This window comes from Alosa alosa, chromosome 17, assembly GCF_017589495.1.
Source record: "Alosa alosa isolate M-15738 ecotype Scorff River chromosome 17, AALO_Geno_1.1, whole genome shotgun sequence".
Classification (NCBI taxonomy): domain Eukaryota; kingdom Metazoa; phylum Chordata; class Actinopteri; order Clupeiformes; family Clupeidae; genus Alosa; species Alosa alosa.
This window is the reverse complement of record NC_063205.1, coordinates 6,258,476-6,273,026: the sequence shown is the minus strand read 5'-3', so window position 1 is coordinate 6,273,026 and position 14,551 is coordinate 6,258,476.

The window sequence follows — 14,551 nt, the reverse complement described above, 5'->3', positions numbered from 1 at the left end:
TCTGGCACCTAGTGTGCCAAGAAATCTTCTCCACTACACTGGAACTTCTCCAAACTCCACATCAGCTATTTCACAATGCTGCAGTTGTTTCCTAGATGTTCACAATATTTTGTCATTTGAGTAATAAACTGTTTTCAGTGTAGAAATGCACTTTGCACTCTGCATGTTTGTGATGTCTATTATACCAGTGCGGAGTACCAGACTGATGATGGGGGACAGTCCGCCTCAGGTCAGCTACATCAGTGTATTGTGGACTGGGAGCCCTGACCGGAGGGGGCACCACTTGTCTAAACAATTCAACAGTGGCTTCTGTGAGGGAACACAAGCAAGCAGACTAAACGTTGCTGTTGAAGAGATTTAGCAGTGTATGGGGTGTGGGCTTATGGAGGTCTGATGTGTAAACATAGGGAGCAGGATCCTTCTCCCGGGAGTTTTGGCAAAAACTTGTCTGGTAATTAACTGCTCTGGATCAGCTCCTCTCCTCCCAAACCCATAAACCCGCCTTCTCCACCCCTGGGCCAGACGAGGGGAGGGTGGCGTGGAGCTGTCCTAAAGCTGTGGGGTGGAAGTAGGAGTGAATATGTGCCCCTTCTGACTTCAAAGAACTGGGTCTCACCAGGCCAAATATCGACCTTTCCCGGAGATCCTATCAATTGTGCCGCAGACCCCCACCCTTGCCCACAGGCTTATGATGCACTGGTAGTTAATTAACCTGGAAAGAGGGCCACTGGAAAATAACGGCAGCAGAGGCATAGAAGAGGTCATTAGGTCTGGAAGTTGGTGGGTGGAGGCAACGCATGCGGAGTGTCTGAAAACCATTAAAAACGAGGACAACCGATTCCACATGAGCACATCACCGGACCTGTTCCACACACACACACACACACACACACACAACAAGACACCTACTGGCTGATTTGAAGCCTCTGCCCAAAGAAGGACACTACAAATTCTTCAAAGGCGCCCAGATTTCCTCAACATCAACGGCAGGAGGTTGTCTTAAGTGCTTCGGTGGGGTATTGACCAAGGGCCAGAGCCTCTAACATGGCCATTAGAGTTCCCATGCTGTGACTCATCCTGAGGTCTGTTCCAGGCAGATTCAGAAGTGATTAGCTCACTGCGGCGGTGAGACGGGCCTTGCCAGGTGGAAAAGAAAAGCTTTCACACTAGAGCGGAGAAGACAATCAGTCTGATCATTTTCATCTGGGGCCTGTCAGTAAGGCCTACGTCTTTTGGCTCAGCTGTTTTGGAAAAAAAAAAACGGAAATGATCCCTGAAGTCAAAATCCAAAGCTCCTGCATCAAGCCTATCTATTTACACCACTGGAGACTCTTTGGGTGGTTCTTGTTTGCTTTTCCTAAGATGCAGCAGAGGTGTGCATGCAACCTCATAAGAACTATGGGCAGGACAGCATTAGCCGGAAGGGAAGTCATGCAAGTCATAAAGTGCGTGGGTGTACGGTGCGGTCACATCATGACTGTCCTCAGACATGGCAGTAAATAAGACACCATTTTTTTATCTGCTTCTCATTTCTGTGTTATTTTCCTGTTGTTTGGTTCTTATTTATTTATTTGCAAACAATACTGACATTTCAAATGTCATCCCAGGATTCTACAGATAAAAATGAGATTTCACGAATTCAGTGGGAAAGTGATGGCCCCATTAAAACTGTTGCTAGGCAACACAATTCTAAATATATGCTGTAATTCAGGATTTCTTGGAATTCCAATGTATATATGGTATATTTAATACCTTAAAAGCCTGGGAGTCACAGGGAGATGCATGCCATCAAATGTGTGAGATCTAACAATTATGCCTATATTAATCTGATAACAAGCTGAATAAATTAATGAGTTTCTGCTGAAGGGCAGCACTGTTCTAAGAAAAAGCAAGGCGATTACAATAGATCACATTTGCTTGCTCTTAATTGCTAATGTAAATTGCCTCCGCAATGCCTCCGCAAGTCCTCAAACCTTTATTTCTGGAAAGGTCTGTGGACTGTGAACTGATGTCCCCTAACCTTTCTGTGCTCGCAAGCAGACTTTGCGCATCAGCCTTGAGTCATATGCTGTCTGTACAAAAGACAGGTTTTGGGGACAGTGTGTGTGTGTGTGTGTGTGTGTTAGTGATACTGAGCTGCCTCTGCGTGCGTCTGCTCTGCTCCAGTGGAGGCTGGTCCCCGGGGGTTTGTTTGGGTGTATGATGAGATGCCACTAAGGTAGTGATGGACATTTGCTTGCAAAAAATGAGTCAAGGAATTTGTCAGGTTTACATCTGTATATAAGAAAGGAGTAGCCTCAAGTGAATTTCTTTCCAGCTATCTATCTCTCTCTCTCTCTCTCTCTCTCTCTCACTCACTCACTCATAAACTGACATGCACACACCCACACACACCCCACACAAAGGACGCCTTTAGGAAACTGATGTGTTGTCTGTGTAAGTGTGAGGAAACACCTGATAAACTCAGCCAAGGCATCATCCTTCCGGTAGCTTCTGCTCTAAAAATAAACCTGCAAAGTGAGATGAAGAGAAAAGACCTCAAAAACGAGCCATAATAATTGAACAGGAAGCCCGGAATTCACATTCAACAAGGACCATCCTGAGACAAAAATAACCTCCTGTTTCTATTTCTCTCCTCCCCTGCTGCATGGAGCTCTCGTCGAGTGTATTTTTAGCCTCTCAAGACGTTTTTCATTCAGGCGTTGAGTCTTCTGCTGCAACCCCACGCACGTGAGACAGCGACACGTGCAGCCAAGCCTCACAAACACATGCGCGCACACACAGACACACACACTCACACGCGCTGTCAGGAGCTGAATCAGTTTGCAGCTCACGTACAGGAATCGGGATCAAAGCAACAAAGAGAAAGAAAGAATAAAAAAGACAGAAAGAAAGACAGAATATAAGAATGAAACAACAGAAAAAAAGACTTCCGACTCTGGGAGTCATGTCAACTAAAATTTTGGTGGGGTCAAACAAAATGGCATAAAGACCACACGCTGCCAGTTTATCTCATTTTTTTCTCCATCTAATGTCAGACTATTAGATGTTGAAAGATGGGAAAGTACACTACTGGAAAAAGTCAGTGAGAAAAATTAAAAAAAAGAAAATACCATGAGCAAACTACTACAGATATGTACATTACAACTGAATGTGCTGCTGAGGAGACACACCCCCCTGAGCTGCACCATGTGATTGGTTTACTAATGAAATAAACCTGTATACTAAAAGTTATTGATCTCATCACAGAACATTCCCCAAGGAAGCCAATGCGTCTTTCAAGACTAAATCATGTGTTTGCAATGTGTTTGTGTATCCAGTCTATCTTTGTTTGGTTGTACCTTTAAAAAAATTAAATTTGGGAATTAAAACTGGGCGATTTGTGGGAAACAAATGAATTCACTAGAAAATATTGCCAGAAGTTTGCCAATATTGGCAGCTAGAGTAGCCTGGGTGCCAGCCGAACTTAGTCCCGCCCACAACATTTGAGGTCGGGAAGTTCGGTCTGGCATTGCTCCGTTGTGGAGCAACTATGCTCGCGCCAGAGCTGTGCGGACCAATCAAATCGGGATTTGCGATGATGGACAGGTGAGCGCCTCGTATATAACATCATCTGAGCACACTTAGGTTGATTACAGTATGTTTGCAACAAAAACACTGTGGCTAGAAGGAGACAGGCTTCTAAGACCCCATATGGAAAATGCATATTATTTCAATGAGGTTTTATCACTGAAAACGATTATTTCTGAAAACTTTGGCCAAAGTTGAGATGTGGGAAAACTGGTGGTTTCACTTTCATCAAGGGAAAACAGCGCTGTTGCATTGCGACATGTTCCCTCGTTCATTTGAAATCTCTGATTGACCACCTGTTCGAGGGATTTGCGACAGCCTTTCCCAGCTGTTTATAACATGTTTGTAGCATATCAGTGTTCAACAGAATTATTTTTAAAAACGGAGGGGATATAGGCTATCAGTTTTTTCCTAATACCCTGCTCTGTATCTCTTAGATTTCGCAAATGAGTGTTGTAGGAGATATTGACGGCACAATAACTTTTACAAAAGACCAGAAAACAATGTTAAGGCATTTGTGGAGAAGAAGGATGGTTCGTGTGTTCTTCCTACATCTCACGGTAAGCTATTTTGTTGCTCTGATTGGTTAGGTCTATCCAATTGAGTGCAGAGGCATTCCCCCCCTGTATTGGTTGAAACACGCCCCATAATTACTTCTCAATGGAGCAGTATCAGACTCATATTCTGACTAGAATTTGAGTATGACAACGTCAGGCTACCGCTAGAGGCAAACTTCCAGCAAAGTTCTGGCAACAATGAGAAGTTTCCCACTAGTGGCAAATGTGTTCGCCAGTGATTTGCCACCATGCTTATAGTAGGGGGGCCTATGTGTCTAATTTGGGGGCTTGTGGGATTCACATGTTAATTTTTGGAGATATATATCTTTGTTCTAGAGGTTCTTAAGAGTAAAAAAAAACATGTCTCCATTTTTTTTGAAGGTTTTGAAGGACCCAAATCAAAGGTCAAATTTGGTGTTTTGTCCATAAACCTCACATTGCTGGTATTATAGCATAGGGTTTGGTGCCAAAAAGCAAAGATATTCTACAAGGTAGTGTGCAAAAGTGGACCACATAAACAATACAACATTATAAAAAAAAAATTCAGAGCACAAAGTGCCGAGATCTCTGTTAAATCAAGTTTAATAGACTTTTACATAGTACCAGCTGAAGTCTGTAAGCCCTTCTGAAGCCTATGTAAGTGTGAAGAAAAGAAAGGGTAAAGGATCAGCTAGACAAACAGACAGGTGAGTGTGTGTGTGTAAGAGAGAGAAAGAGAAAGAGAGACACTACCAGCATGGACGGATTATGAACTTTCTGGCCCCTGGGCCCAGATGTATTAATGTGATTTCCTGTATTCTGGTGCATTTTGGGGATGGCCAATACTTTATTTCAATCAGATTCATAGCCTATGTGTTGATATGATGTGTTGATATTGAGGCAATGATTCCATGCAATGGCTTGGGCCCTCTGACTCCTTGGGCCTCTGGGTTTGGGCCCGGTAGGCCCGTGCAGTAATCCATCCCTGACTACCAGTGACAGTTGGCTGTTGATAGCTGGCAGTAATAGAATTTAGAATATCGAATAACTTGAAGCACATAGTGCTCTGTTCTTCATGGTTGGTGATATTAGTGACCTTCTAGCCTTCTACATTTGAGCAAGCACATTTTCATAGTTCATGGTGGCACAGTCTAGTTTCTGAGGTGTGTCTTTCTGTTAGTCAGGTGATAGCACACATATTCTAAAAGAAACAGATTTTGGGCTTTGTATCCAGTGGCAGATATGTGTGGACTGGTGAATGACCCATCACTAGAGACATATGCCAAATTTCTTGTTTTTGTCCATGAGAGAGTATGGAGATGGGTATCACAGATCAGCCAATGATTAAATTGTTACAGTGCAGTTATTTTACAACAGAACAAAGCAGTTTGGCACAGGAACTGCTACAAATCCACCTGTAACAGTGAGCATCTAGAAATCATGTGAAGCAGGCAGGACTCAGTGTCTTAAGAAAAGACGCGGTAGACCATCTTCTGAACCTGCAGCAACACCTGCAACTGCATCAAGTCCATCTAGAGGGACACTTGTTCAGCAGCAGCATAGATAAGTGCTTCTTCTGTCAGAAGCAGACAAAAGAGCGTCTTCATGAGATGTCCTCTTTCAATGCAGGCAACCAACCAAGAACTATAAGTAATATTTTGAAGTCAATGACTTTTAACAGGTAGCCAGTGTTAAGATGCTAGAATGGGGGAAATATGTTCATATTTTTTGTGTGTGAGAGCAGCTGCATTTTGTATAAGCTGTAAGCTCTTTAGACAGGTATTGTTACAGCCAGCACAATAGCATTGCAATAGCATTGCAATAGTCTATCCTTGAGATGACAAAACATTAATTTCTCGGCATCTGGTAAGGATAAGGACTTTCTTATCTTTGAAATGTTCCTTAAATGGTAAAATTAAGTTTTGGTGATCTGTTTTATGTGATTACTTAGTGCTAGGTCCTGGTCAATTATAACTCCTAGGTTTTTAACACTTGTGGATGAGGTCAGTGGAAGATCACTATACTGTATGTAGCCTGTGATGTGGATAGGATATCCCTCATCTTTTTAGAACCTAAAACCATGACTTCTGTTTTATCTGAGTTCAAAAGCAGGAAATTATTCGTCATCCATGTCTTTATATCTCTTATACATGTGTCAAGTTTGGCTAACAGTGTTAATTCATCAGGTTTTATAGAGAGGCATAGTTATGCATCATCTGCTAAACAACAGGGGCCTCAGTACTGAGCCTTGAGGCACTCCACATTTTACCATAATCTGGGTAGATGGTTTATTATGGACCTGTACAAATTGTTGACGGCTAGGAAGGTATGATCTAAACCAGTGTTTTTCGACCTTTTTTTGTGCCACGGCACACTTTTGACACTTAAAATGTCCCACGGCACACTAACACACTAATCCTGTGTGAAGAAAAAATAAACATACCATAGCCTAAAATTTCAAATAATACACAGATATGGCCTTATTATGGCTTCTATGCAAGACCTGCTCAATATAACAAGCGCCCTCTGTTTCATTTGTAGGTGACTATATCTAATTTAATTGTTGTTTTGAACTGGATCTGTGATGGTTCTGTGAATACTGGATATGGGGCCCTCGTTGTACAATGCCTGCATACCACAAATAGTGCAATCATACAATCAATGAGAGTATGTGGTAGTAAATTCTTTGATGCAACAGTTGCTTTTCTGGACCAGTGAGTGACATTTGGGTAATTTTCTGTGGCACACCTGATGATCTCTCACGGCACACTAGTGGTTGAGCACAGTGGTTGAAAAACACTGATCTAACCAAGCGAGTGCTGAGTCTTTGATGCCTACCAAATTTTCAAGCCTACAAGCCTGTAAGTAGTATGTCATTGTCTATGGTGTCAAAGGCAGCGCTGAGGTCCAGGAAGACCAGTATCGATACAAGGCTAGGTTTTTTGAGGGAGGGCTTAATAACAGATGTCTTAAACGACTGCGGTACATGCCCTGATAGCATTGAATTATTTATAATCTAGAGCAAAACATTATCTAGGAAGGGGAGAGCAGTCTTAAGAAGGTGAGTAGGAATAAGGTTTAGTAGACTAGTTGTAGTAGTAGACTAGTAGATTTTGATGAGGAAATTGTGGAGGTGAGATCTAATATGTTGTGTATATGTAAATGAATTAAATGTTGTTTGAGGTCTCATCTCAGCAATGGAGTATGTGTATTTGGTGAAACTGATTGGTTATTGATCTTATCTCTAATTGTTTGACATACAATCATAATACTGACATACAATCATACTGTTAAAAATAAGAAAATAACTGTTTTGTGCACTTTATTCAACATAGCCAGTGATTTAGGCGAAATGTATGGTGTTAATTATAGTGAAATATACAAATTCACAGAAATAGGGTTAAAACAGGTAAAAAAAAAATGGAGACATCATTTTTCTCCATGTTCAATGACCTCTAAAGACAGTCCAACCACTCTCCAAAAATTAACATTTTAATCCCACAGAAACCACATAGTCCCCCTGACTATTAGCCAATAATGGCAAACTTCCAGTGAACTTCTGGTGACAAACCTAATTTGCACATGACTTTGCCGCAAATTTGCTGCAACATTGCCAAAAGTTAACCGCAATCTAATTTGCATGTGAAAATAATATGACTTCTGTTCATCAGAAACCTGAAATTTCTATAAAGGTAGTGCCACAGAGGAGGACGAATTTACCTTCAACAAAAGATCCACAACAAAAGCACATCCTGTGGACCTCTGTGCTTATTCTATGGCCTTGCACTCTACAGCATGCTCTTTGAGTAAGATGGGCTGCAGAAGAAACACTCCCCCCTGTGCAGCACAGCCTGAGACGAGGTCTGCTGTAGAAAATAAAGAGTATATTTACCCCTTTGATATCCACTTTTAAAAAACACAAGCTGTTTGCTTTTGCTGAGCTGCACTGCAGACTATTCACTTACACTCAGTGTCAATGAGTGGGCCTTATTTTCCCTTAGTCATGATAAGAAAGAGGGTGAAACACTAAAAACAGAACATCAACATGGCCCCCTTGGGATAAGTAAACAACTCATCGCTTGAAAAAAAAAGAAGAAACAAAGTTGCCCTGCACAATTTCCTGGAGAACATGTAAACAAACAACAGAGAAGGAATATTGATTCCCTCCCCGATCATCTCTTGCTGCGCTCCCCCCAGAGAGAGCCTGTTTAATTTGACATTTTCATCAACACCAAAACAATGGGAATGCAGAGCATGGCTTTGTGTCATTCAGGTTGCTGTTTGACAATTTCAGATCAACCGAAAGCTAAGGAACCGAAAGCACTCAAGTGCATGTGCATTAATACAATGATTGTGAATGAAGCGGAGATCAGCATTTCTCTTTATTTGTGGCACTGTTCTACATTTGTATTGTTGCTACCACCTGTCTTGAAAGGTCAACACACTGAAGAACTGCAATTGAAATTCTCTAATCGTCTTTTCTTCTCAACATCCCCCTCCACTTACACACCTGTACGCATGTAGACATTTAGGTTGTGATGTGAGCCGCATTGATGGACTCATTTTACTGATCAAAGCACTGTAGAGATGACAGGGGGTATTAAGAGAAGCCTGAGACCATTTTAATTTATCAGAGTGAAACTCACCCTAAGAGGTCCTGTTAACTTGCCACACATTATAGCGGCTACCCCTGCCAAGAGCGATGTCTCCACAAGTGGGTCCTTGCTGACACCTGGTGGATAAGGCTTGAAGATTCCCTGCTGAGAGGACAAAGAGCAAAATCGCCCTTTAACTTTCATACACACATACCAGCTGTATTAACAACAATTCATAACCACTGGGTTTCACTCATTCAGCATGGCTAATGACTGGGATATGGGGGTAGCTACATGCCTGAGATACCAAACTAACCTAATGCATATTCAAACACTAGTGGAATCACACTTACCTGTAATGCAGACACCCAAGAAATATGAAAGTTTTAGAGGTTCAGGTTGGTCCATTGCCTCAGTGAGGACATGACTCATGGTTAACTTAGTCAGCATGTTAGGACAGGAGAAAGGCAGTGGGTTTCAGGGTCGAGTCCATTCTCATAAACAAATATATGACTAGGGACCACCCTGAAAGAGTTAACACTTCAGATTGATAAGTAAGTAAAGTTTTCAATCTAAACCAAACACACTGAGGGTGGTATTTCGGCGCCCGATGGTGAAAATCAAGTTTTAAACCTTGTTAACTTGTTTGTTTGATGTCTTCTATGTTTTACTCAGACATATCATGAGTGAAATAAGCAGTCAATAGGCTCATTCGACTTAATGCAGAGCTGTGCTAATCTGGCTGGCGTGATGCATGCTGGACTTAACATAACGCATGAATCACATTAAGCCAGACCTACGCAGTGCTGCGTGAAGTCGAATGAGTCTAATGTCATGGCTGAGGATTTCTCTTTTGGATCTATGTTTCGACCAAAGGAGAAAAAGGCTGCACTTTGCATACAAATGTGTTCATTGCACAGTTTATTGTATAGTGTGCAATGAACACATTTGTATGCAAAAAGCAGCCTTTTTCTTCTTTGATGTTACTCATACATTTGGCCAAGCACTCTAAAAAGAGGTAAGAAACTGAGTAAAGCCTGCTCCTACCACACATTTCTACATTTCGATCAATCATAGCCCAGGTGGGCCAATTCAGGCATCAGTTCATTAGTGTGTCATAAGGTTACAGAACAAATCCTGAGTACCTGGGACAGTTTGTATAGAGAGATAGATCCCAACACCCGAAATAAGGAGGAAGGCGTAAATCTTTGCTACACTTACAGTAAGTCTTTGTCACAATTTGGGGCAGCCGCGGCCTACTGGTTAGGGCTTCGGACTTGTAACCGGAGGGTTGCCGGCTCGAACTCCGACCAGTAGGCACGGCTGAAGTGCCCTTGAGCAAGGCATCTAACCCCTCACTGCTGTAGCAGGCAGCTCACTGCGTTGGAATTAGAGTGTCTGCTTCACCACGCTGTGTGTTCACTGTGTGCTGAGTGTGTTTCACTAATTCACGGATTGGGATAAATGCAGAGACCAAATTTCCCTCACGAGATCAAAAGAGTATACTATATATATATATAGTAATTTTAAGGCCACATACAGTAGGGATTTTTTTCCGCAAAAACACCTTTAGAGGGAGAGAGAGAAGAGATCTAAGGGTGTGATAAATTGCTGGAGTCCCACTTTAATAATGGTAGATATGCTGGGGGCTTGCAAGGTTACTGCAACATGGTGGTCATAGTGAAATTAAAATACAACATTCATTTCTGTTAGATATTAAATTAAAATTTAGGAGTTTGAGAGAAAAGTGACTTTATGCATACTCATGCTAGCATGAGGCCTAGAAAAATTGTGACACCACATATATTACCCCAAAATATATTTTTACACGCTAACCACATTTAACTAAGCCCCCTGGCAGACATGTTACAACACCCATCTGGGGAAAGTCACAGAGGAGTCTGGCCTAAATGTGGGTGGGAAAGATTATGTGTGGTTTCAGCGTTTGAAATGATTAAACCCATCTAATGCTCTGTGAAAACCGAGCTCAAAGTATCCGTGCTATCCGTTCAAAAAGAATACAGAAATAGCACATGGTGCAAGTCTAGTTTCAGACAACTTTTGTTATTGACAGTTAACAAATTAATGAAATTTAATTTAATATTTTCAACAATGTGTCAAAACACAAGTGTACAAAATCTCATCCGACCTTAAAGTCCTAACAATGTTTTTTGCTTAAATCAGTGGAGTACTTTTTGTTTAACATAAAGTGACACACTGCCACTTTTGAGCTGGTTTTCAAGCAACTATTTTTGGTGGCATGTAGGCGTTCATGATGGCCAGGTGAAGAACAGATGAACACGTGTTGTTCTCTCCAGCACTAGTTACGTGTTGTTTTCTCCAGCGCTAGTTATGTGTTGCTAGTTATGTGTTGTTTTCTCCAGTGCTAGTTATGTGTTGCTAGTTATGTGTTGCTAGTTATGTGTTGCTAGTTATGTGTTGTTTTCTCCAGCGCTAGTTATGTGTTGCTAGTTATGTGTTGTTTTCTCCAGCACTAGTTACGTATTGTTTTCTGTAGCACTAGTTACGTGTTGTTTTCTGTAGCACTAGTTACGTGTTGTTTTCTGTAGCACTAGTCATGGTTGCCAACTCTCACGCATCTGGCGTGACACTCACGCTTTCAGCACCAATCTCACGCTCTCACGCACACTCAAGAAATGTCACGCAAAATCCATTCTTTTTTTTTGCAATCCGTTCATTTTTTTTGTTGATGACTAGACTAGACCCCAGCATTGTTTCTAAATGACAGGATACGAGTTTAAGGCATACATATGTCTAGACCAACAGCAGGTAGGCCTAATATCCGCCTACAACGTTCTCAGCGCAGTTTTCTCTGATTTCTGATTTCGCTGACTAGGCTATTTTAATTCGGTCCGCGACACCTTCACCAAACACGCTGCTATTTAGACATGAGGCAGACCGACATAAAGTGTGGCCGCCCATTCTTCTCTAGGAACTACTCGCGAAGTAGCCTCACAGACATCACATGAAATAACTTTTTCTCATCTTTTATAAAGGTGCCATAGCCGCTATTTCCAGCCAAACACCCAAAGTTGGCAACCCTGGTCATGTGTTGCTTTCTCCAGCACTAGTTATGTGTTGTTTTCTGTAGCGCTAGTTACGTGTTGTTTTCTGTAGCACTAGTCATGTGCTGTTTTCTCCAGCGCTAGTTACGTGTTGTTTTCTCCAGCACTAGTTACGTGTTGCTAGTTACGTGTTGTTTTCTCCAGCACTAGTTACGTGTTGCTAGTTACGTGTTGTTTTCTCCGGCACTAGTTACGTGTTGCTAGTTACGTGTTGTTTTCTCCAGCGCTAGTTACGTGTTGTTTTCTCCAGCGCTAGTTAGGTGTTGCTAGTTATGTGTTGTTTTCTCCAGCGCTAGTTACGTGTTGTTTTCTCCAGCACTAGTTACGTGTTGTTTTCTCCAGCACTAGTTATGTGTTGCTAGTTACGTGTTGTTTTCTCCAGCGCTAGTTATGTGTTGCTAGTTATGTGTTGTTTTCTCCAGCGCTAGTTACGTGTTGTTTTCTCCAGCGCTTTCTCAGTTGGCAGTGACTCTTTTGATCACTGCCAACTGAGCTGTTTGTGTTGTTTTTGCATGCCTTGGCTTTTAGGCAGGTAGCTCACTAGTATACATTAAAACTCCATAACGCCCTTTAAAAGTCAGCAAATCAGCAGGTCTTGGATCAGTACTAAATGAATGAAGGTAAATAAATGGGAGCAGATCCGCACAGCACATATGCTGGAGTGCATTGGTAATAACTTTATTGCAAAAATACAAGTTCCCTCAACCCCCCAAAAAGCACTTACAAATGAATCCCCAACTGGAAAACCACTGGAAATGCTTTTCTTTACTCTATCTCTCCATCCTCATCCTTCCTATTCTGTCTGTTTGGCCAGATATACAGACTTAAAGACATGTAGAGATATTCTGGGAACAACCAGTCAGAGGGAACATGTTTTTGAGTTTAAAAATGAGAACAGAATGACCTTGAAGTCCACGGAGTGGCTGTTTGCTGGTTGTCTTGGGAGGGGCATTTGCATAGGGTACTCCTGCACCTGACATGCTACATTCACCAACAAAATCCCTCAGAGGAAGAAAGGACTGGAACTGAACAAATCAAAAAAGAAAACAGAACTAAAGCCTTCTTTCTTTCTTTTGTCCATTTGAGACACTTCATGATGTTAGTACCATTCTTTGGTTATGTCAAATAACTAGTTTCCTTACCCTCCAGTACTATAGAAGAGACGAGTCTGTTGCATTATATGTTAACTATAAGAAAAGTAAGACAGGTCATATAACTCTACAATACAACAGGATTACACACGCAGGTTATGGTATTTGGCTACTTTAAATATTATTTCTTCATCACTGTCCCACTGTTGTGCAAAAAGCTAATCAGCTCCCAAAGAATTCATAGGAGGCCGAAACATAATGTGTACAGTGTCTTTGCGTTTGTGTGTGTCTATGTGTGTGTACAGTAGGTGTGTGTGTGGGAGGGGTGTACGTGGGTTTGTGTTTGTGTTTGTGTGTGTTTGTGTTTTAATTACAATGGGGGCCAATGTTAAAGCATTACAGGAAAAAAATGATTTTGTCTTGTAAGGATGCTCAATCCTTTCCTCAAAGCTCAAAGGTGCTAACCTCCTCTCGGTGTCTTTCCTGTGCCATTTCATCATACGTTTACCTGCCACTGTGTCATTTTTCTCCAAACAGGAAATATGACAGGAAAGAAAAAGAACAGGAAGCTTTATCTCCCAGGACAAATGGGAGAACCATCAATGGAATGAAAAAATAGCAGTTTTCTCCAGTTAGCAGTTTTCTACACTTCTGAAGTGTACTATACTTGTCTTAATGCATATAACAATTATTACCTTAAAACAGAAAGAACATTCCAGAATGTCATAGCATACTTAAATGTCCCCCTTCCCTGCACTAAATCCCATGGCATCAGCTTTTGCATCGTTATTTTTCATCTTTACACAAAGTAAGTTATACGTGTTATGGTCAGTCAAGTCAAAGCAGTCCTGCCTGTAACACTATGGGTAGGAGTTAATGTGCTACAGGAAATGCCCATGTAAGATACAGAGGGATTAAAATGTCCATCAGACCATCTTCACCACCCCTGGAGGGGGAGGGTGGACGACGCACGTGCCTGCTCCTCAAAAGCCTGAGAGCAGAGAAGTGGACGACGTAGAAAACGGTCCGCGCTTCAAGATAAGTCTGTTTCAAATCGTTTTCCAAAGTACTCTGTGGATACATCAATGCAGCTTGCACTACTTGCCCTGCCCGCTACAAAAGGAGATGTTTAAAGAGGCCGTGTGGGAGTGTTTCTGGGTACAGGAGAGGGCAACGGGGCTGTTCTGGGTTGCTCTGATGTGATGGAATATTCATTGATTAAATTTAGTGACGAGGTCTGCGCCTTCATTAGGGGAATGAGCAAACTGTCGGAGCTCCCACTGGGCAAACACATATCCTCTGTCCCCTCACATACCACACACACACACACATACACACACACACACAATCTCTTATGTTAACTATGGTGTCAGCACTGGCAGGCTAGGGAAAGGGACGTTCCTAAATGGAAATCAGTGATATAAAAAACTGAGCCAGCAGGCTACAGGGCAAACTCAGGCTCTCCTACCACTTCCTGTTAGACATTTTAATTAAGAGAAGTGGCCCAGCAGGGGGTGGGGGGATGGGAGGGGGGGTTAGGTGTGTGTGTGTGTGTGTGTGTGTAGGGGGGTGCTGTGTGGGACTCGTTGCAGCAGGACCAGAGAGAGAGGGGAGAAGGAGGAGGAGTCTCTGCCATCTCTCCCAGCACGACCTGCATGATCTGTGACCCTGAG